The 25,107-nt window shown below is 36.7% G+C and overlaps 1 protein-coding gene across 3 annotated transcripts in view; it reads left to right on the plus strand.

Moving 5' to 3' along the window:
* Window positions 1–5,644: 5,644 nt before the first annotated feature.
* The window catches only part of NDST4 (N-deacetylase and N-sulfotransferase 4), a 144,414-nt gene continuing 124,951 nt past the window's right edge, over window positions 5,645–25,107 (plus strand). For all 3 annotated transcript variants that reach the window (XM_039346990.1, XM_039346991.1, XM_039346992.1), the window contains exon 1: window positions 5,645–6,458. The gene's annotated coding sequence lies outside the window, so the exon portion shown is untranslated. The remainder of the gene's footprint in view (window positions 6,459–25,107) is intronic.

The following is a 25,107-nucleotide window of genomic DNA, read 5'->3' on the forward strand; positions in this document are numbered from 1 at the left end:
TACATGTGCTCAAGGTGAGCATCTATTTTCAAAATAATCTTGGTATTGGTAGGTCTTAATGAACATTATTTAAACAAATATTTTTGGTGGCAATTTATGTTTGGTGGCATGCTAATAAGCTTTGACCTCTTCAGGTTGTTCAACAAGGAGTGCCAAAAGCTGCCCTTGAATTTCATTCTTTCTCAAATGAAGGCAAATACAGGTGACCCAGGATCTAACATGGGTCGGTCATAGGGACCAGTGGTTTAGTCTTCCCAGCTTTTGGACTCATGCTTGAGCCCATCCTCAGGAAACTTCTCTCTACCAGAATATGTGTTTGGGGCTACTCTGTGCATTGCATTTATATGGTGCCTGGTTGGGTATGGCTTCCCATTGGTTGATTGGGGTGTTGATGGCCTGCTATTGGCTATTCATCCTTTGTGCTGCCAAGTCCTCGGCTTCTAAGTATCTGATAAGCTGGTGGCAAATCCTCTTGACTGACAAGGGGCCTGTTTTCCAGGATTCAGTCATTTTCCTGGCTACCTTTGTATCTGCTCAGCCAACAACCTTAAGAGCTGTGAAATTGAGTATGTGTCTTTATTCATTGCAATGTGAGATTACCAACGAGCGTGTATCTCCTTGTCTGATCACTTGCCTGTGTTCTTGCAATCTGATGCTTAGCTTCCTCTCTGTCTGTCCTACATAGTCACAGGGGCAATCCATGCAGGGGAATCTAGTATATTACATTAGAAGTACCTCCGACCTCCAAGCAATCTTTGCAAAGCATGATTTGTCCTCGTATAGTAGCCTCTGGGTGGTGTGTGATGCCTGCTTGCAGATCTCAAATGCCTACTGCTCATTTTTCTTTTGATTAGATCCCCTCTAATTCTGGTTGCAGTAGAAGCAAATACCAACTACATAGGAAATAACTGCTACATCACCTGGGCTATCCTGACTGTATTAGGCAGACCCAGTAGTAAAGATATCCTTTAATGCTCCTACTTCAATGTTTTCCAGAAAAACTGCTTTTCTGAAAGTTGCAAGCACAAGATTGCATATAAGAGAAGAAGCACCTTCATGTTATTTTAGTCTTAAATTGCTTAGGCCTTAAAAGATAACTATAGCATATTGCATTGGTCCTGGAAATAACTGAGAATATGATGTAATTCTTTAAAAACCTGAAGTTAAAAAGTCAGAATTATGTTCTTCCTCAATGGCAGCTTCTTGTTTAATGCCTTATAGAAAATCTGCCCAGAAGATTTAAAGATATAGGTTTGTGTACCCAAGGAGCCATGATAGTTAGGCCTCCAATGGCAATGCTAGTTCAAAGAAAATCCTCAGATTTTGTATACTCTGTAAAGTATTGGTACAATACTTTTTATTCGTTTATAAATTGCTTACAAAGGTCCTGGAATTCGTAGAACAAATTACCAGGTAAGCTATTTTATGTATGTTTTTCTTCTTCTCAATGTTGTACCCTTTCTGCTAAGAAACAATGATTTGGGACAGACTAAAAGTATTGATTTTAGTATCTAAATTAAAATAAATTTCAGAAGACAAGCTTAGCCATTTGGCTGAAATCCCTCAGCAGGAGCATCTGTGCTAGTGGATTCTATTGATGTCCTATTAAATTCGAAGGAATAGCATGGTTTGTGTCTAACAAAACTTGGCTGAAAAGCAGGAAGACTCTGCCAAATCTTGGAATCTTACTTTCCATACAAAATGGAAAATGTTAATCTACATAAAGGTGTGCAAGATTCAGATTTCAATGGGGAATAACCAAGGATTATAGCTGGGAAACAGATTAGATTCAAGACAGTCAAAATTTAATTGGTTCTGCAATACATTTTTACTAGCTAAAAATGAAAGGAAAAAAAGAAAATACTGAGAAAATTTCAATTTGTTATTGTTGTTAATGTTAAACCTAATAAATAATAAATTTAAAGTTACAAATACTTTGTCATTTTACTCTCCTTTCACTTTTTAAAGTCCTTTTTTAAAAAGGCAGCACCGAGTTTGTGTTTGTAGGCTTATTTCAGTCTTTTGCAATTATCTTTTTCCAGTTCACATTTGAAGCATTTGTCAATGAAACAAAACATTAAGAAAATAAAACTAAGAAAATTGTATAAACTTCTTCTTCAGTCTGGCCCTTCTGGTTTATCCCTCAAATTTGTTTGTGTGACTAAAAATGAAAGGAAGGATAAGCATGAGTCGGAGGGATTGCCTTTATTATAAAGCTTCTTTGAATCAAATTGTTACTTTGCCAGTGATAGTTTTGTAACTGAATGCTCCTTCCTATTTCTGAAATGATTTTTTTTCTAATAAGAGCAAAAGATTCAAGATATACTCTGTGTAAAGTTCATGGATTACTCTTTAAGAAAGATATAATCAATTCTATCCTATATTTTCAGATAAAAGTGGACAATGCTGTTTATTTTTGTTGTGTTCAGTTTCTCACTTTTTCAAACCTAACTCAAGTTTCCTTGATTTTTACAACAAAACAAATATCTCCATTAGAAACAAGTCTGTACAAAAGCTTTCATGAGCATTTTTCTTATTTGAATTTTTCCTAACAATTTTTCTGAATTTAATATTTATATGTAATATATAAGTTCATCCATTTGTATTTTTGGTATTATTTTTCCTAATAAATCCATATATATTCTACATTATAATGCACATCACAAAATTTGGAAAAATGAAAACAGTGAAATAAGATAGAATTTCGTTGGCATAAAGTTTAGAAAATTGTGTATGAGAAATACAGAAAATCATATTTAATATTATATAATAATATTGATAATATTATATAAAATATTATTATATAGTAATATTATTAATATTATTATATAATAATATTATTTAATATTATTTCAGAACATATCCAGAAAAGATATGTTCTTTAAAAAACCAAAGAAATTAATCTATCAAATTTCAAGTTATGAAATCTTCCAAATGTAGACATCATTAGTTAAAATTCATCCATAGGTCTGTTTGCTTTGTTGCTTGTTTTTGGTGTACTTGAAAATTTCTGCACGTGTGGCAAGGTTTGTAAACATAGTCACATAAATAGGCATGGGGGTCTGAACATCTGTTTATATGATTATACTTAAACTTTACCACATGTACTATCCTTGATAACAGACAAGTACCAATTATAAAGTTTGCATATGCATTTAATTATTACGCTGCGAACATTTATTCTTAAACAATCTGAAAAAATAAAAATGAATATATTTAGCACCAATGTGGATACACACATCTGAAACAGCCATTTTAGATGTGTGCATCCACATTGGTGCTGTGTTATATTTTTTATATATGCTGTGTTATATTTTATATAAAATAAAAACTGAGCATATCATAGAGCATAGCACATCAACAGTCAGTAGATGGAAAATATGAATAGTTCCTAATGTATATTGAATGTGTTTATTCAACCATTTGAAATGCTCACTTTAAAAAAAATAAAAAGTGTCTGAACAGTTTTAGTTAAAAGCGTTTAGCCCACATCAGTTCTAGGAAAGGCAGAGAGAAATATTTGACCTGCATTTCTAATGGCTCAAGTATTAAGTTTCTATATTTTTTGAGTCATACCATGGACAGTACAAATCTGATGTGCATATGTTTATTATTTGTGTTAAGGTTTTATATATACCGGTATATAAATTATGTAATTTGTCCCAAATTCTGAGCTGCCTCTCACTTCATCAGAAAAGCTTCGGCCTATATATTTTTTTTTTTAATGTTAGTCAGAAAAGGTGCCGCTGCACCAAGATTCTTTCTGAAGTTAAGGAGAGCAGTTAATGTCTTTCCTTGCCACCGAGCATCACAGGCTGGCATGAAAACAATCACCAATCACTCTCTCTAAAGCGGAGATGAAAAAGGATGGGACAGATTGAATGGAAGGTTTAGTGATCTGTCAAGTTGCTTAACAGATGGCAAACACTAAGAGAAGGGAGGGAGGAAAGGACAAGGTAGGAGGGGCTCCTCCCAATGCTCTTGCTAAGGCAACTGCTCTCTGAAGAAAAAAAGAACCCTATTCAAAAAAAAAAAAAACCAACTGAACATGGGTGAATAAGGTCATAAGGCAAAGCTGAAAGAGCAATGGTATGCTGCAAGGACACGGCTGTGAAAGTGACCAATAAACTTTCATTTCTCATGTCCAGGAGCACCCAGAAGAAGCTGCTGGGGTTATCAAAACAGTAATGGAATAAGCAAAATTATGCTGATGTTCTCTCGGTCCATTGCACACACACACACAAAAAAAAAAAAAAAAAAAAAAAACAAGGGAATCTGGCCTGAGAGCCTCAACCAGTCAAGGCAACAGTGTACTGTTCAAAAATTAATAAAGGTAAATAAACAGTTAAAGTCTATCTCTAAGAAACTCATTGTCATCTGAAGTATCAAAAAACCCCACCTTGCAATATACTTAGTAATGGCAGATTCAGAAACATACAGCTGGCAGAACCCAACTTTCCTTCCCAGTATAAACTGACCTAGTGTGCAGCACAAGATTCAAACAGACTTTCAAAAGAACATCAAACTGGTGCTGAAATAACACATTTAATGCTCTTTTTCAGGACCAGAAAATCTACATTTAGAGGAAGCTTTACAAGCACCAGTGAGGCTTCCATACATAGCCTCTGTAAAAGCCAGATGTTGGGTGCTGTCTGCCAGCCCAGCCAAAAGGATCTTGGAAGGAATGCATCAAAGGGGGAAGAGATCAGTTTCAGAAACTAACAGGGACTGGCAGATCCCCACAACTGACTATGTCAACAACAATTGATGATGAAGAAAGAAATGAGAATTGGAAAATAAGGGATATCAGAGATTAACTTTAGGCTTAGTCAGGCATTAGCTGGGATGAGACAAAGATCATACATACTGTAGGACATTGCACAAGAAAAAGAAGTTACTGGTAGTCCTTGACTTACGACCACAATTGAGCCCCAAATTTCTGTTGTTAAGTGAGATATTTTAAGTGATTTTTGCTCCACTTTACAACCTTTCTTACCACAGTTGTTAAATGAATCATTGCAGTCGTAAAATTAGCACAGTTATTAAAAGTGTATTTGGCTTCCCCATTGACTTTGTTTCTCAAAAGGTTGCAAAAGGCAATCACATGACCTTGGGACACAACAACCGTCGTAAGTACAAACCAGTTGCCAGACATCTGAACTTTGATCACGTGATCATGGAGATGCTACAAAAGTCTTGTGAAAAATGGTCATAAGTCACCTTTTTCAGTGCCGTTGTAACTTTAAATGGTCACTAAATGAACTGTTGTAAATCGAGGACTACCTATACTATATCCAATGATTAGGGGAAACTAATGAGTACCAGTTTAAATACCTGCCCGGTATTTAAACCTGAGGGATTTATTTCTAGATCAAAGGAGTGGTGGTGATCCTTTGAATTCTATGCAAGATCAGTGGCATCTTGTCCATCTCAGTCAAGTAGAACTCTTCCACTCTGTGCCCGGCTCCACCCTCATACTTGGCAATTGTCTTTTTGGTGAGTGAAAAATCACCCTTCAAACTTTTTATTCCCTTCTTTTTATTTTTCAAAAAAGGGGGGGCGCGGGGGAAGGCGTCAGCTCCCCAAAACCTGCGAGTGGCATTTTTTCACTCCAAGATCGAAGGAAGAAGTCAAGTTAGCGCGGAGGTGGATCCCAACGTTAACCACAGCGACCGATTATGCAAATCCTGCCGGAATGGCTAATCAATCGGGCGGGGTGTGAGCGGAATCTAGCTGATCCCTGAATTCGCTGCTGTCGGAATGTGTGTTGCGCGTCGAACTCCACGCTCGTCCGGAGAGTCAGCATGACATCACAGCGGCTCCTAGTCCTTGAAAACCTTGAGGGTGAGGAGCTGAAGGAACGGGCTGCTTCTGCCCATCCTCCTCCTCCTCCAGAGCCGCCTCTATAATTCTATGTAGACGTGAGGAGGGGGCAGAGGCAGGAAAAATAAAAAAAGCATAGCCTGGCAAGGCGAAAGAAAACAGCCGCCGCCGCCGCAGCAGCAGCTGTTATACGGCTGATTAAGTAATCCTCCTCGCTTTTCTTTCCTCTCTCGCTCCTTCTTGCTGTGCCGAGACTGCTCCCTGGTGTAATTCCGAGGTCCAAAAAGAAAACGGCCTTTTTCCCGGCGTGCTGGTGAGAATGAATGAACGAGAGGGAGGGCGGCCGGCTTGAATCCTTCCAGGCGGACTTGTTTTGAAAAGACCAGGGCATTTCAATAAAATGTGACCGTGCCGGAGGAGTTCGGCGGAGAAGGGATGGAGCAGAGAGGACCTTCCAGGGATAGCATTTAAGACGTGGTGGGCAAAGGTTGCTCGCGAGGAAGCCCACGGAGCAAGTGAAGAGGGAGAAGAAAAAAAAAAAAGGAGATGGAAACTCTCCTACAGCACGTTACTTGAAGTCCAGGGAAGGCACCGCGTCCTCTTTGGACCGTTATTTTAAACGATAATCTCTCTGGGTAAGTTTATTTTGCAGTTTGCGCAGGACGTGGCTTAAGACAAGTTCCCACACGCGACTTGGGATGGGTTTATTTGGACCCCCCAACCCTGCCTTTCAACTCCAGGGGTAACGCAAGTAAAGCAGGAAGCTTTTTGAAAGAAAATAAATAAAAGAATTAAAAATAAAATTAAAAACAAAATCTTGGGGACCTGACATGGGGGAAGGGGGTGGGAGTCCTAATGCTTGCATTTAATTTTCAGAGATGGAGTTTTCCCATCCAACTGATGTAATAACAGTGATCATAAATATATTTATTTTCCCTGTAGTGATCGTGAATTAAATACGTTTATTTTTCCTGCTAATTACTTGTCTGGGTTGTCTCTGAGCTTCAAAATGTAGACTTATATTAGCTGTAAACTAGAGAACAAAACAGAGACTGGGAGAAACCGTGAGAAAATTGAATAAAGTTGTATATTGTGCTGCTTGCCCTATCATACTGTCAGCTGAATGATCCACATTCCCACCCAGTTTTTTAAATAAGCAGGTTTTCAAAAAGTTATGTTTACCTGGAACAATAACTTTTTTAATTTGTTTACCTTGGTAATTGAACTAGTAGGAAAGCAAAACAAGCATATTCATTTGGTTCCACAGGTTAGGTAGTTGAATAATGACTGCATGGGATATTGAGGGAAACTGATGTTCCATGTCAGCAACTTAGCAAACCTTAGACTGTACGAGAAGAATGCTCTGGTCTACTTTCAAATCGCTGTTTCCACCATTAGAAATTAAAATAAGTAAACAAATAAGAGAAGATTGGCAGTGATGTTCCTAAAAGGGAATCTTGCTATCCAGAAGTCAATCTTGCTAGATGAATACCTCTAGGGAAATTTCTCTTATATTTCTTTGTAAGCTAGCCTCTCATTCTTCCAGAGTAACTACTGCACAAAAATAAAATCCAAACAATGGAATAGCTTTTAATCCCCCATTTCCTATTAGTTATGCAACCTACGTTATATGTTGCATGCTAATCAGATGTTAAGTTCCAATGTTTCTCAAATAATGGGACTTATTTGTAACCCACTGGCTACAAGATTGGCTTAGAAGGGCTCCCACCACCCCAAAATCTCTTTCTTAAGAAACAATGAATTCTTGATCCAGGACTCTGAGAGTTACTATTTCTCTTTGTTAATCTATTTGGAATACAATCTGTGGGAGATTAATATCCTACTCTAAAGAAGTTTCACTGTGTTAGAAGAGAACCATAGTCCCAAGTTTTATCGAAGTGAAAAGCAGTCTACAGGAGTAGAGTAGAGTAGAGTAGAGTAGAGTAGAGTAGAGTAGAGTAGAGTAGAATAGAATAGAATAGAATAGAATAGAATAGAATAGAATAGAATAGAATAGAACCTTGGAGGTCTTCTACTCCAGCCCCCTGATCAAGCAGATGGACCCATACCATTTCTGACAAGTGACTGTCTAGCCTCTTCTTAAAAATCTCCAGTGATGGAGCGCCCACGATTTCTGAAGGCAAGCTGTTCCACTGGTTAATTGTCCTCACTGTCAGGAAGTTTCTCCTTAATTCTTGGTTGCTTCTGTCTTTGTTCAGTTTCCAACCATTTTTTTCTTGTCCTGCACCCTGGTGCTTTGGTGAATAACGTGATCCCTTCTTCTTTGTGGCAGGCCCTCAACTACTGGAATACTGCCGTCATGTCTCCCCTATTCTTTTCTTAAGACTAGTTAGACCTTTCTATAGTCTATAGCTAAAGTCTATAGTTTTCCAATTCCTATGAATGACTTTCAAATGGCTACGAATGTAGGGATTGAAAATGTTCTTTCTACCCCAGTGTTTCCCAAACTTGACAATTTTAAGGCATGAGGACTTCAACTCCCAGAATTCCACAGCCAGCAACGCTGGCTGTGGAATTCTGGGAGTTGAAGTCCACATGCCTTAAAATTGTCAAGTTTGGGAAACACTGTTCTACCCCTAGTTATATTCAACATTTCTCCTCAGATTAAACTTGCCGCGCACTCTGCCACCAGTTCTTAGATTTAGAGCCACTCTTAGATACCCAACCCAAGTTTATGGTTATTAGAAAGCCAATCATTCATATTTTAGCACCACCTGACAGAGAGTGCATCTTATAATGCTGCTGAATTGCTACCCCAATCTCATCACTATGGCAGAATTAAAGCCTGCAAATTAGTTTTAAATATAAATAATAATGGCTGAGTCATGCACTACTACTTTGCCATCAACTCCCATATCTCTTTACCAAAATTATATCTTAACAAGTGCACCTTAAAATAAACAACTCATAACACCAGCAGCTCCAATAAGCACCTCTAGACTGCCTAGATGCTGTCATATGTTCTGGATGGTTTGATAAAATGGTCCTCAGTTTCCTTTATGTTATGATGCAATGTTTGGAAAATCGTAATGAGTTTTAAAAATGGATGCAAGAATCTATCTCTTGACATAGGCAAAAGTAAATATTATTCTTGTCGCATGATTTACCTGCAGGAGACTCCTCAGTCACTATTGCAATGGCAAAATGTCTACTACGACAAGTGTTGACCAATTACAAGTCCCATAACTTTCCACTAGGTGTCTGTTGGAAAGTTGTGTACAATAAAGGCCATAGTAGAAAGATGTCCAGATTAATGTTCTACTCAGTAATTAGATTTGTTTCGTAAGGTTAGTGTTTGTATTGTTTCACACAGACTATATTGATTTGGATATATGCAGGTTAAATGATTAAGGTGATAGTTTTAAGCATATTTACCTGTAAGACCCAGCAAACTTGATATTTATTTATTAAATTTATATGCCATCCATCAATTTGATGTGATTTCCTTCAAATAACATGATACAAGTCGTATTATGCATTACTTAAGATTTAACATGGAACCATTAACACTATGCTGTGCACAGTGCAGAATTTTTTGGCAGAAAACATCCAATATTATTAAAACGAGTTTTTCTCTTAGGGAATTCCTCCTAGTGTTTGAAAAGTTTTCCAAGTAAAATAAGAATTTGTACAAGACAAATATTTCTATCTCCGTAGAATATTAACAGCAAATTATTTCTTTCAGGTTTTTGTCCTTCCTGTTTGCAAGACATCTGAGCATTGTTTTTATTTGAGGAAGGGTACTCATATTGTGTATAAGAAGTATTTGACCCCCCCCCAGTTATCTCATTGGACATAATTACTGAGTTCAACCTTGGTAGGCTAAGTAAGTTGATCTTTTCAATATTTAACCTAAATTTTAAATAGCATATTAATAGACTTCATAGACTCATGAAGAAATGGGAATCTTCATTAGTTTAAATATATTTTGAATTATATAGTAAAAAATAAATCACTGCCTATAAATAAGGATTTATCTGAACTCTCTCCCTCCCTCCCTCCCTCTCTCTCCCCCTCTCCCCCATCGCTCCCCCTCCCTCTCTCTCCATCTCTCTCTCTCTTCCTCTCTCTCTCCTCCTCTCTCCCTCTCTCTCTCTTCCTCTCTCTCTCCCCCTCTCTCTCTACCAAACTCTTGCTCACACACTATAGTTAAAATAACAATATCTTAACCCAATGTTCAACTGCAGTCATTTTCTTAATAGAATGAATCTCTCTATAGGAAAATACACATGAATTGTGATATGTAAAGTTTGGCCTGAACATCTTTTTGCTGGCATTGCAAATACAAAGATCAGACCGTTTATACAGCTGGATTTCATTTAGCTTGTCAATTTGTAGATATCATTATTTTTTCTTCCAACTGAAAATTTAGTTACCTACTATGTGCAATTGCTAGTAAAGTGTAATTGTGTGTTTATAAATAATATAAACCAATGTCCCTGTTGGATATTTGAAATACAACAGAGAGCTAAACTTTTATATAGCTCAGAAAAACGGGCGGTCATTTCCTATTTCCAAATTCGATAGAGCCTCAACTAGCAAAAATCAAATACTTAATGGCTGGCTGGAAGCCAGACCAGACACATATTGCTGCTGGAAAGAATGATGTCTGGACTGAATTTCATTAAGACATTATGTAAAAGCATGCTATTGTACCTGAGCTTTGTCTTGGAATAATTTATATTTCATATTGGCAAATCCACCATTTCTGCTAATAAGAAAGTAGCATGGTTTTATTCAGTAGGGAAGGACGAAAATACTCTACTTTCACACACAAAAGACATGCAGAAAAGTATATACCCATAAAAAAGAAAGGAAGACAAAATTCCCTTAATATCGTTGTATACAAAAGTAGAATTTAAGCTATAAAAAGAGACAGTGAAAAAAATATGATGCCTACAAAAACAAAACAGGATAAAAGTTTCCAATAACTCTTTGCATACAGACGCAAGGACCATGCTTTTACATTGGCTTACATTCAAAAATGTTAAACCTTCAGTTAGGTTATTTTATTCCATATGTTTCCCAAGAGAACATATTTAGATGAGGGCACGTCCACATAGACCTCTCCTACTTCAGTGGCTATTTTTTCTATAGTTGTGAATACGGGCAATGTATGGGGGATCTTGAGTTCAGATCTTAGTTTCTGTAATAAACAGTTGAGCTGGGTAGTTTTTTCTTCTTTAGCCCATCCTATTAAGCCGTCTTTGGATATTCCCAAGAATAATATCTACAGGTAGTGAAATAGGGGAAAAGTCCTGATCAAAGATTCTGCTCTCTTTTTGCTTGCACAGAACTGTATGAAATTCATTCCCTCGTATAAAAAAATTATAAGGAGTTGATTGAGAATACCACTGTGGGGGTGATTAAAGAATTTTTATCCATAATAAATACATTATTAAATCCACCCCTTTTCGGTCTACATGCAGTTCATCCTGAGTTCTGTTTTTCTAGACACAATAAAGTGGAATTGACTAGGTTAAGCAGAAGTACCTCGGAAAGGAAAGATTCATAACAGAGTGGGCTTTTATGGAACAAGGAGCCATAGAACCTGCACCAACTCAACTACCCACGAATAAACTATTTATATTTTTGCTATGGAATTTGGACTGTTTCCACATATTCATTTCCAATAGTCTGGGAGCTGCTTTTTTAAGTGGTGATGTATTAATAACTTGCCTCCAAGTAAAGTTCCTAAAGAGTGAGAAAGACCTATTCAATTATTGTACTTATGGAAAGCGTCTATATTTTTATGCATTGCACTATTTACAAGTGCATTCTTTGAATATGATGAAATAAGACTTTATATAGGATCCACTGTACTGTATTCGCTTAGCAAATCTCTAATTCAACCTACCAATCAATATTACTTTGTGCATAACTGTAATTTAATTTGTGGGCCATATATTGTATGACAGGTCATATACTCTTCAGAATAATCACTCTAGAAGTTATAGGGACTTATACGCACTTACTGCCTAGATCAGTGGTTCTCAACCTGTGGGTCGGGACCCCATTTGGGGTCGAACGACTATTTCACGGGTGTCGCCAAACAACGCAGTCCGCAATTTTTTTCCCCGTTTTCCTTAGCTGTGCTACTCCCTTTTATTCTATTGGCTTTTAAAAGCCAATAGAATAGACTCTCTTGAATAGAGCCTAATTCTATTGGCTTTCAAAAGCCAATAGGAATTGTCCAGGCTGTCTCTGCCCTGCTGAGCCCGCCAAAAGTCCCATTCTGCAAACGGTGCTGCACCAGTTGAGTAGTCCTCGACTTATGACCGGTTGAGTAGTCCTTGACTTATGACCGGTTGGGGATCGTGGCATTAAAAAGGTTGAGAACCACTGGCCTAGATAGATGTGAGGCACCCAATAGTGAGCACAGAGTTCTAAACAGAATAGCAAACTTGTACTTGATAGTTTTAGACATTTATACTGTAGAACAGGGGTCTCCAACCCCTGGACCATGGACTGGTACCGGGCCACGGCATGCCAGTAGCCGGTCCATTCAAACAAGCAAAGCGCCATCTGCTGGATGCAGGCAGCACACAAAACCACGCCTCCTCTGGTCCACGGAAAAACTTCTCTCCACGGAACCAGTCCCTGGTGCCCAAAAGGTTGGGGACCTCTGCTGTAGAACTTTAGCACTGTAGGGGTGTCTGCTAATCATGGAATAGAGTGTGAGATGATACCACTATTGATTCCTGGTGATAGGAATGCACCAGACATATGGATACAGACATATCTACTCATAAACCACTGAGTGCAGATACTCTGTACAATTACTGATGAACTTGAAGTCCAGTTGCTGAAATCAGCTTAGTATGTGGTACTTGATATTGGATCCCAGATATTATTGGCTTTCAACTCCTATCTATCTTTCACAGTGGTTGGGATCTTGGGGAGCTGTAGCCTATTCTCCTCTAGAAAGCTAAGATTGGAAATCAGTACGTCACGTGGAAGGAGACACCATGGATGTTAACTATTAATTAGGTAAAATGTGTCCATAAATTAATTTCAATGTAAGATCATGACTACAAATCTACCTGATGAGGATTCTTCACCTTGGTTACATCTGTAAAAAATCTTGAATCCTTGAAAAATCAAAGTGACAGTTTCTTCTCCAGATATTGTATTCCATTATTATTATTCTCGTTGTTTTTAAGAAATAATTATGCCCACAAATTTCTCTTGTCAAAGTAGATTCAAAGCTTCCTGACTGTTTTTATGGTGCCTTATTTGTTTGAAAATAGATTGAGACATATTCTTAAACTGTTTAGCCTTAGGCTAGACCTATTTTTTATCTTTGATCAGAGCAGTGATCATGATAAACAAGGATATTCACAACTTTAGCACATAAGCTCAGAATAGGGTCTTCCTTATCCACCCAACTCAGAGTGCCTAACTGCCAATCTATATTGTGCATAAATAAATATATATCTAGATATGTAAATAATTTGAAATTCAAAATCATATCCCTGATAGAGAAAGAGATCTTTCTTTCCCTAATAATGGGAGTGGCCATTTAAATCTCTTTGCTATTATGCAGCTAATATCTTTGGCAATGTACTGAAATACCACTTCTGTATTTAGAAATAGCAGTTAGTAGCAAAATGTTTGTGTAAGCTTTACTAATGGGAGAAGGAAAGAAGCACTATCTCTTTCAATTGTTTTTATACAGTTTGTGGTCATAGTATGGATTGGCTCAAGATGTTTAGTCTAAAGCAAAGCAATATCAAATGTGTTGTTTTTCCACTTTAAGCAAATCCTAATAGAAAAGAGATAGGGAACAAAGCATCAGCTCTTGAATGCCATGAAATGTGTGAAGGAGAACATTTGGCATCCTTTAATAGCACCCAAGAGTGTGCTGGAAAATGCAGCAATCCAACACAGTGTTGATACACTGAGAATGACTTCATGTTTCAAAGAAGTTGAAAATGTAATAGGGTGTGGTGAACATAACCAGTGGCAGAAGTAATGTGCAGTAGTCAGAAATTGAGTAACGTAACTCACAAAGCTCCAAATGGCTAAATGGATGTGAGGCTTTAATTTACTTTGCACAATTAGAAAGCTTGCAGACCAGTATCTCTCAATCTGGGCAACTTTAAGGTAGGTGGACTTCAATTCCCAGAATCCCCAGCCAGCCATGGTTGAGAAATATAAATTGGTCCTAATACAATTTAGGAACTTGAGAGATGGAGTGTTCTTCAACAGTTGCCATCCATCTTTTGTAATTTGTAAGCTAGCAAAGGAGAGCCAATGATAGTTATTGAAAACAGGTTCCAAAGTCAAATTGCTCAATTTTATTCTTATTTAAACAAAATCTAGTTTGTGTAATTTAGGCCTATTAGAATAAGGCTGCTTTCTTTCTTACATGTCATAGTTCTTCAGGGCCCTATTTAATCCCTGGTAAAATATTGAAATATTTCTTTTAGGAATTATTGATATTCTCTCTTCCTTTCCCCGAACCTGTTATGTTTTGTTAACTTTTAAACTGTAGTTCTTCAACCAAACAAAATAATTTCTGTGGGGTACTGTCCTAGTGCAGTGGTTCTCAACCTTTTTAATGCCGCGACCCCAACCGGTCGTAAGTCGAGGACTACTCAACCGGTCGTAAGTCGAGGACTACTCAACTGGTGTAGCACCGTTTGCAGAATGGGACTTTTGGTGGGCTCAGCAGGGCAGAGTCAGCCTGGACAATTCCTATTGGCTTTTGAAAGCCAATAGAATTAGACTCTATTCAAGAGAGTCTATTCTATTGGCTTTCAAAAGCCATTAGAATAAAAGGGAGTAGCACTGCTAAGGAAAAAGGGAAAAAAATGGCGGACTGCATTGTTTGGCGACCCCCGTGAAATGGTCGTTCGACCCCAAATGGGGTCCCGACCCACAGGTTGAGAACCACTGTCCTAGTGCATAATAAATACTTTTGTGGCTTGCAAACTCTGCTAATCTTGAAGAAAACTAAAACTGTATTTGCTTTGAAATAACTACATTATATTACTGATTCATATTCAACTTCATATAATAATATCTGAAAATTATTAGTTTCAATCTCAATTCCTTTTTATATACACTGCTGCTAGCTCTGGTACGATGCATCTGTTCATGTGATTATTATTATTTTCCTAAATGTAGAACTTTGTATTAGACTGATTGATTTTCATTTCATTTCATATTCAGACCTGTTTCCTGTTTGGAAATAAAAAAGTTATTTCTTCCTGTAGGTAATCAATATGTTCCGTATCAAGAAAGTTTGAGTTTATATATCTCCTGCTGTTCAGTTTATAGTTGTCCCAAACTTTAAATTGTTGCAGGCCAGCTCATCTTATGATACATTCAAATGAAACAAAGTTCAGCCTTTAATCATAAATCAAGATTGTGAAGATGGAATGGTATGCTAGAATATGTCATATTGCTGCCTTAGGAGATGAGTAATGATTTGATGAAAACCAAAGACCTTTATTTGTTACGTAGTACTTTGTAGCAAATGTATAAATGTACATTTAAGCACATGGGTCATACATCTTACTTCGCCATTTAGTTAGGGGAGAGCCAGTTTTGAACATGAAAAGAAATAGCTTTGGATCACAGTGTTTTTGTAGAGTGATATTTTTTACAGAGTAACAAGCTTGGGTATGCAATAAACTAATAAAAGAGTTGTCTTTAAGGACAGAGATTTTAACAATTCCTCTTTTAGCAGCCTCTAAAGCCATTTCTGACCTAAAACACAGTATCCATGCCACTCAAAAACTGAAATGTAAGCTAAAAAACAGAAAATCCAATCCTTACTCATTTGGTCTTTTTACCAACCGCTGTGATGCACCTATTTCTTAAGAGAACAGAATTTCAGAAATTCATAGAGATGTGCTAGTTTTATTTAGTTTTATTTTATTTTCCATTGGAGATGAAATTAGTAACTGATGGCATTGGAAGTTTGCTCTTCTGGAAGAGAGATAGAGAAGAGAAAAAGCAAAGATAAAAATGTGGCTGCAAGTATTTATCTCTCTATCAGTCCTACAAGACACCATTGAGATGTGCATACGTACATCTCAAATCTGATCTGCTATTGCTCAATATTTACCTGCCAGCCCAGCTATACTGTATTTTTATTCATGGCTATTAAAATGCAAAACTAATGTAAAAGACAACCACACATGAATTTATATAGATGTTTCTCATATATATATATATATATATATATATATATATATATATATATATATATATGAAACATCTATATAAATTCATGTGTGGTTGTCTTTTACATTTTAATATTCCAAAAATATTTACTACTAAAGTCCAGAACCAGATTTCACCACCAAGATTACTCCAAATCATTCCATTATAAATGACCCCAAATCACTTTTAAAAATTTAAATGCAACAAAGTGGAATTATTTCTGGAACTTCAGGAAACTTTACATTAAAAAGAGTTTTTTATAACTATAAGATAACTAGTGGATTATGAAGAGTTGCGGTCATAGTGCCTTCCTATTATTATTACAAACTTTTTAAAAATATATATTTATGGGCCCTTTACTTTTCCAGCCACGATAATGGTAAATATGTACATCATATGTACTGTAATATTCTAATGTAGTTTTACAAGTGATAGGCAATAAGATTCATCCAGTGATTCATAGGTATGTATATGTTTATATTCTGTATGGTGTAAAGGTCTGCAAAAAAATTTAAATCACTAAGAATATGCAAAATACTTTGAATCTGAAACATTTTGAATGTAAAATAACTATTTGAGCTATTAAAAAATGTTCCAACTATGCCACAAGTATCAATTTAGGACAATCTCATTTTGAGGTCAACATAGCCAAAAGATGGTCTTTCTGATTTCTGGGATAGTCAGGACAACCAGAACAATATGCTTCAAACTGTTCTGAACTCAGAAAGTATTCAGATTTAAAATATTCTGCATTTCACTAATAATTTCTAAGAGATGAATTAAAGGCACATTTTTAAACTTAAGAACCTGAATCTCAGGAAACACTACTACTCTTAGAACCTTTCCCTGAGATATTTTAAATTTTGGTACAATGAATCTGTCTAGATCAGGTGTAGGCAACCTTGGCTCTTTTATGACTCGTGGACTTCAACTCCCAGAATTTCTGAGCCAGCCTGGCTGACACAGGAATTCTGGGAGTTGAAGTCCACGAGTCATAAAAGAGCCAAGGTTGCCTACCCCTGGTCTAGATGTTGGTAGTATTTGCAGGAATAACACTTTCTAAATTTCTAATGGGTATGCAGCCTACAGAATGTAAATAAAGCCTGCAGAACATATGGTTATTCAGATTTTGGACACTATTTCCCAGCAACTTTGGTCATGACCTGTTTTGGTTAAGTAATGATTGTTCAGCTCCAATTCAAGTCCAAAATGAAAGGAATTGATACAGCATCACAATAAGCACTATAGGGTATCATAAATCATATTGTATTCTGTAATACAATAAGGTTAATTCTTTTCGATGTGTTCTCCATTGTATGAAATAATTTTAACTTTAATTTGAAACAGAAAAAGAGACAATTAGAATCAAAATATTATTTATCAGAGATACCATTCCTCCTGTTTTACTTTGATTTACCAAAGTTGTCCAGTTACCAGCTGTTCTCCTTAATAGCCATTGAGCATGTGTGCAAACACATGCTGCTGTTTGAGACTGTGCATTTGCATTGCCTGCTCTCTTTTATTTTTTACAAGCAACCTTAATGTTGCATTAATGCACGTATCTTGGCTGCAAGAGGGAAGCAAATAATACCTCAGAAACTTGATTGTGTTGTTGGCAGCCATACAAAAACAGCAGTAAATGTAATATATATGGACTTCACCAAAGCATTTGATAGTGTCTCACAAAAACTTACTTGGAAAATTCAATTAAATCAAATTGGCTCAGAGCAATGACTTGACACATGGTCCAGAATGGAGCCAAAACCCATTTTGAAATCTCGATGATACATTTTAAAATATTGACTTGTAATGTCTTGGGGATTGTCTAGGTGCTTGGCCACAGTTTTGTTTAGTGATTCAGCTTATGTCTTTATTACTTATTAGGAGAGACGTGATTCAGAAGAGAAATATTTGATTTGCAGATTTTAAAAATATGAGTACAGGCATTAAAAGGAATCATGGGACTGAGTGTTTTTGGTAATAAAAGCAATAAAGGAATTGTACATTGTGCCAAATTTAGCTCATCAGTTATTGATATCTTGCAATAAACCTCAAGCAATTCATTGGAACAATTATTCAATTACTTCAAGGTATAGTCCAAAAAAGATTTCTGTGCCATTAAACTCTAAATGGTATTCTGGTATTTGGAGTATAATTTTATGTATAATTTTGTATATGTAATGATAGGACGTTCTATAGAACACAACAAGGTTATTATCCTATTCACTAGGCCAAATATTCCATCTAAAGAGATATTTAGAAAGGTACAATTCACCAAAGAGTCGATGCAATTAAACTCTTAACAGCATTGTAGTAATTGGGAGTATAATTTTATCATTTTATGCATATAATAAGAGGAACCTCTTTGCGACACAATTACATTATTATACTATTGGGCTGGGTTAAATATCCTATTATTTGTGAAGTGGCTAGCCTTTTAGGTGGAGAAAAGAGAGCAGAATTGTATTTTTTGGTCCAATTTTTCAATTCATCCTCAGAAAATGGGTACCACAAAAAAGTTTGATTTTTGGGGTTTATCAATTATTGCTATATATGTTTAGGCTCTGACCTGTCAGAAATCTGAGTTGTCTTTTTCTCTTTCTTTCTTTCTTTCTTTCTTTCTTTCTTTCTTTCTTTCTTTCTTTCTTTCTTTCTTTCTTTCTTTCTTTCTTTCTTAATATGTGTATATTGTGACAGAACTAGTGATTATTGCTGGTGGATTGGTACTACACGCCCTTCCATATGGTCATTAAATTAAATAAAAAATGGTAAAGAAGTCAGTGCAGAATTTACTCAGCTAGTTATTGCCACTATGATGCTCATCTCTCTTTCAAAGCCATTGAGCTAGCATCATCCAGTCTATTTAAGTATCATGTGACCAGCATGATGTCTTTTGAGTTTTCTACCTCCACTTACGTGCTTTTGAACTGCTAGATTGACAGGAGCTGGGGTGAGAACAGGAGCTCACCCCACTGTGTGGTGTTCGGGTGTCAAAACTGAGCTGCTGGCTTTCCATCCGACAAATGCAGCATCTTAACCATTGAGCCACCACACCGACATTAAATTAAATGGATTATTATAAAACATTCAATTATGCCAGATGCCTGATTTAGAAATTGCTACTTAAGAAATGTTCAGGGAACATTGGTATGTATTTAAAAACGGTCACATCTTATTCTTTATTATGTTTTTCATGTCTCCAGGAATTAGATTTTAATTTTTCTTTTTTATAGAACTTTTTTTTATAAGTTCAAGACAGCAACACAAATTTTCTCACTAAACATTTTCAGCATGTGATAAAAAGGCCCCTCCCTGTATGTCTATATATTTTATATTATGATAATAAATTTGAAAGCCTTTGGAGAGATTCAGTGTAACTGCTTTATTGGGAAAAAAAGTACATAATCAGTTACTGGAGAAAGTAAGGTTTTCTTTAAGAAGGGAACATATTCATGAGATCACAGGTTAGGAAGTCTCACAACTTCAGTGTCCTTGAAAAATGGCTATAGTGTAGTGATAGTAATCTGCTTCCTTATCCAGTTGCTCTAGTGCAGGAGTAGGCAACCTTGGCTCTTTTATGACTCGTGGACTTCAACTCCCAGAATTCCTGAGCCAGCAACCAGGAATTCTGGGAGTTGATGTCCACGAGTCATAAAAGAGCCAAGGTTGCCTATCCCTGCTCTAGTGCAATGTAACATAATATGCTATGCAGAATGCAAAGAACAAAGTAGTCACATGGTAAGACTATGCAATAAACTTCCCTCCCCAACATAGTTTTTGGACTTAGGTTGAGAAAATGTTTGCACACTGCAAAAAAATCATGGTAATTTAATTATAATTGAACAAACTATATTTTCTGGGTCTGTACAATAGACAGATCCATAAAGTATAGAACCATAACGACTTGGTTTGTAGAGTATCCTAAGCAGAGTTAAATAGATTGTGTTATCACGTGAACATGTGAACTAAGTAAATATCAGGGTCCACACTAGACTCAGAACCAGAAAGTCCTGCATTTCCTGACCTAGTACTTTCTCATTCTGTTCCCTTTCTTTATCCTGACAATTGATTTGATTTGATAGTTAAGATGAATGATGAAGGTTTATCCAAATCAATTATCTATGTCAGTGGTGGCGAACCTATGGCACGCATGCCGAGGCAGCACTCGGAGCCCTCTCTGTGGGCACACGTGCCGTTGCCCCAGCCTTGTCTCCCCTCCTCTCCAGCAGCCCCCCTGGAGGAGAGTCACCCCTGAGCGTGGCCCATGCGGAGCAGCGCAGCCAAGAACATGGTAGCCAGGCAGCGTGGACAAGATTCTGCCCTCACACCCCATCATGCACAGTTGATGCTGCGGGGTGCAGGCAGAGGGTGTGACCGCCATAGTGCTGCTGGTCTGCCTGGGCGATCTGCAGTGGGCCCTGCGGGCAGACAGGGCAGGGGACAGTGGGGGTGGGGCAGGGGTGAAGTGGGGCGGGGCCAGTTTTTGGGCACTTGGTCTCTAAAAGGTTTGCCATCACTGATCTATGTTGTGCAGCCTTAGAGAAGCCAGCCTTGACTCTTTAAGTTATAATTGCTAAATTAGTCTCTAATTGAGTTGAGCTGTTTCAGATTAAAAAAAGAAAAGAAAAAAAAACCAAAGGCAATCATTCCATTTTTGAACCACTTACCTTTTATCGTAAGAGGAATGTTTAAGTTGTTACATTTTCCCTTTTCAAGCCTTAGTCCTGCATTAAAGAAATGTGCAGTTTGTTCATTGTGTCCTTTGTTACTTGCCTACATCTGATCCACTGTCGTGTATTCTGGGAAAGAGGGAACTGATATCTTCAAAGGAAAATGTTATTCTAATTTTTGTAATATCCCTTAATGAGAAATAAGTGAACAATGATCACCTTGTATTTGGCTCTGTAACAATTATAAAAGTTTTATCAGACTTTGGACAGAGGGTTTATCAATAGAGTGTGAATTGTGTGGCTTACGGAAAATAATTAAAGCAGTTTTCCATCTTGCATATAAAGAGTGACTCCCTTCTCAGTTGATATAAAAAGTTAATTAGACAGAGAGACCGTTTAAAATGCTTTTCCTAGCAAAAGGGAATTTTCTTGGCCTTCCTGTGATGATAAAGGGATAGTTTTGTTGTGTCTCTTAGCAGTTTTAACTGCTAATTGATTATCTGCCCTCAAGTTCCTTTTGACTCCTACTTAGCTTTACAGATATATTTTGCCCATGACAATCTGTTCCTAAACTGGGTTTTCAGGTCTTCTAATGGTCCACCCATGGCCACTATAATGCTATCCACTCACCTTGCTGCTTCTGCTTATTCCATCAAACTTTTCTTCTCTTTTTAAAATTTTTTTTCAGCATTAGACACTTCTCCAGAGAACTGTGACTTTGCATAATGTCTCCAAAATAGGTTAAGGTAAATTTATGCTTTGTCCTTCAAGGGAGAACTCTGGATTAATTTGCTCAGTGATCCATCAGTTTGATTTTTTGACTCTCCGTGCATTCTCAGGAGTCTTCTTGATGACCAAACTTCAAAACTTGAATAGTCTTCCTATCCTGCTTCTTCAAAGTCCAGTTTTCACTTTCTTCAAATACCACATACTATGGCTTACACCACGGGTGTCAATCTTGCCACGTCACGTGATGTGGGGGCGGCTTCGGTATGATGAAACCGGCCCGCGGACCGGCAGTTTGACACCCCTGGCTTACACAACTCCACTCTTTGAAATTGTAGATACATCATGACAATTTAATTCACTATCCAAGGTCTTCATGGCTGCTCTACCAAGTTTCTAGTCTGTGGTATATTTTTGGACTGTTTGTTCCTTTACTGTTGTTGGTTGATCAACCATAGCTAGGCAGATGCTGATATCTGCACTATCTTCACTGTTAATTCTAAGTCTTGCTATTTCTATCATCATCAATTCGGTTTTCTTTATATTTAATTTCTGCCCTATTCTTCCACTATTCTCCTTGACCTTTACTGCTACACCTTGCAGGTCTTCTGCATTTTTTGGCAGTCTAGTGTCATCACCATAGGGCAGATTATTGATGTTCCTTCCTTCAATTTTAAAATCATGCTCATCTTTTTCCAATCCAAATTCCCTTAACATATATTCAGCATAAAGTTTGAATTAATAATAGGAGAATATGCAGCCTTGTTCCACTCCTTTGTTAACCTGTGTTTCCTGCCCACCCGCCCCCATTTTAACAAAGTTATTAGGCAATGGTGAAAGTGAAAAGATTAGATGTGGAAGAAGTTCCTTGGTTGTAGAGGTGAAACGCTAAAGGATGTCATTAAATGTCTTGTCAGCTTCACTTTCAGCTGAAGGGTTTTGGGATGTTTTGCTGGGACCAAGCATGCCACTCTTCCTTGTTTTTCATTACAGTTTCTGCTGAAATGAGATTTTACACATGATTAGACCTGTGTCACACCAACAAGAGGGAAAGGAATACATTTTGAGGAAACTGGATGTATGTGCATGGGAGAGGAACAGGTTTTTTTTACTGGATGTGTGTACCTGGGAAATGAACAAATAATTTGAATTTCTTCAGAAATTGTGAAATTCCTTCAGAAAAGTAAGGTTGCCCCGACTGTATGTCTCCATAATTCAAAAGTTATGATGTTTTCAAAACTATTATCATTACTTCCACCTTTATACATGAGTTCTAGTTTATAATGTAAGGTTAGCCAAGGTGAGACTTTAAAATTTCATTTCTTTTAATGAGAAACATATTCATTTTATAGTTAGTTCAAATTCTGAGTTACTTTGAAATTCTTTATACACCTAGAAATCATTTTCTTCATATTCATTATTTTGAAATTACATAATTAAATTTCCATCTGTCAAATTCACATAGAGGTTATCTACATTATTCACAATTTAATTTTAAATCAAATTTCTTTTTCTTTCTTTCATAGTTTAGTATGAAACTGCATGAAAGACAGGAAATTATAGCCAATTTATATTATGTTCTTCACTTTTTTACAGGTCAAGAGTGAGAAATGATGTTAAGTAATGGGAAAAAAAAACCTTGCACCATCATTTATGAGTAATAAAATTATAATCATTTAGCAGTAAATTCTAGTATGGGATATCTTACCTTTTGCTTTTAGACTATTGTGATCTCTGGATTATTACATACCTACTTGTTTTACAACCAGTTCTTCTAGATAAACAGGTGATACTTTGATACCGATTGTTATTTAGAAAAAGTAGGAATATATTGCCCTCTAGTGCTGAAAAAAAATCTCTTATGAAAAACCAAATGGAGTTTAATTTAAAAATTCAAAACGTGTTCCCTAACAAATATGCAGACAAATTTGTGGTTTTGCTGCTGCTGGTGATCCTGCAAGGACAACTAATTGGTTGATTTGAGCAGCACATATCCCTAATGTGATTGTAAACTCCAAGTCTTGCATGTGATTTGAGTTAAGCTGCAGGAGTTAAGCTGCAGTTATTTATCATTGTCACCATTAAACTACATCCTTGTTTTTTCCTTCTTTGATTGATCTATAACTCAGTATAAAGAAAGCACTGGAAATAATAGTGCTCAATAAACAACTTAGAGAAAGTTTGGAATAATCAGGCTTGACCTATCCATTGTGGACTAATTACCCAAAAATAGAAATATCTATTTACGATTATATTTTTGTTAATTGGAAATATCTTAAATATGAATAGGATTGGATGTACAGTGCAAAGTTGCCTCAAAAATTATATCAAAGAATGTTCATTAAAATGATGTGTCAAATGGCAGGTAATAAGTAGTCCTGAACCGTCTAACCCTTCAAATACATTTATTAATGACTTCTAAATAGAGTAAGGATTAAACTGAGTAGCCTAAATGTCCCTTTACAAATCTATAGTTGTAGAGTTGAGTAGTTAAATCATTATGAAAATAACATACTCAAATAATACAAAAGTTTGGTTCTTTTTGGCTCTTTTATTAAACAGTTAGGTTTCTCCGTTTCAATGATGATACATTTGAAGAAATTAAAATTTATATTTTTATCTTGTAAAATAGTTAAAATTACCTCAGTACATACCCTATAAAACTGACAACTAGGGTAAAGTGTTTTTTGTTTTGTTTTTTACAAATCAGGACTAGTTAATAAAGGCACAACACCACAGGAACCAAATCCAAGTTCCTGATATTTGGTAATAGTAAGCCAAGCATGATTTAGTTTAATCATAAAGCTAAAGAGAATATTACAGAGAAGTTTATTCCTACAGCACTGAGCATAAATCACATAGGAATGTGATATGAAAGTATTGTACAGGGCTGGCCTAGAAACTAGGAAATTCAGTTCTAGGCCTGCCTTAGACATCAAAGTCAGTCACCCTCTCTCAGCCAACTCACCTCACGGGATGATTTTTGTGGAGAAAACAGGAAGAGGGAGTATTAGGTTTGCTATCTTACATTGATCAAAATATAAAAAGGAGAATAAAAAAAATAATATTCATATAGAACTGAGTACAAATTACATAAATACATACATACATGCTTACCACTTAGGTTTTGCATTACTTTTTATTCCAGTTCTCATTCTTTAAGATGCTATTTTGCTTTAAAACTATTTCACAATAATTACCCTATGTAGAGAGTGCCAGTTTTGCATTGATTTAATTATGATCTGGCCAAGAATATAAGTGTATTTAACTGCAGAAACCCATTTAGATGGTCTGTTGCCTTTTTTGCTTCCTACCCTTCAATTATATCTAAGAAAAAGTCTCATGGGCAGCTCCATTAGTTTTTTCTAGTAGTTGGCTACTAGATCCCCTATCATGAGGGGATCTTTTGAATAAGAGCCCAGAAGGATCTGAAAGTCCACTCCTAGCGTGAGAGCCTGGGAAAGGCTTGTGTGTTATTGGTGGATACTTGGGGCCCTCCACCCAGAGTGAAAGTCAGCTGGATGCATTGAGTGATCTACCCTCCCTCTGGCTGATGAGTGAGAGGGGACAGTTTAAGAGAAAAGTTACATCATATGGCATGGAGGAAGGTGACGCCCTGTTAAAACTGAGAGCTTGGACTATAGTGCCATGGGGACTCCCTTCCTCATTCATCTCCCCAGAATGTCTTAAG

The sequence above is a fragment of the Crotalus tigris genome, unplaced genomic scaffold (assembly GCF_016545835.1).
Source record: "Crotalus tigris isolate CLP2741 ecotype Arizona unplaced genomic scaffold, ASM1654583v1 scf7180000018043.2394770, whole genome shotgun sequence".
NCBI classification, from domain to species: Eukaryota; Metazoa; Chordata; class Lepidosauria; order Squamata; family Viperidae; genus Crotalus; species Crotalus tigris.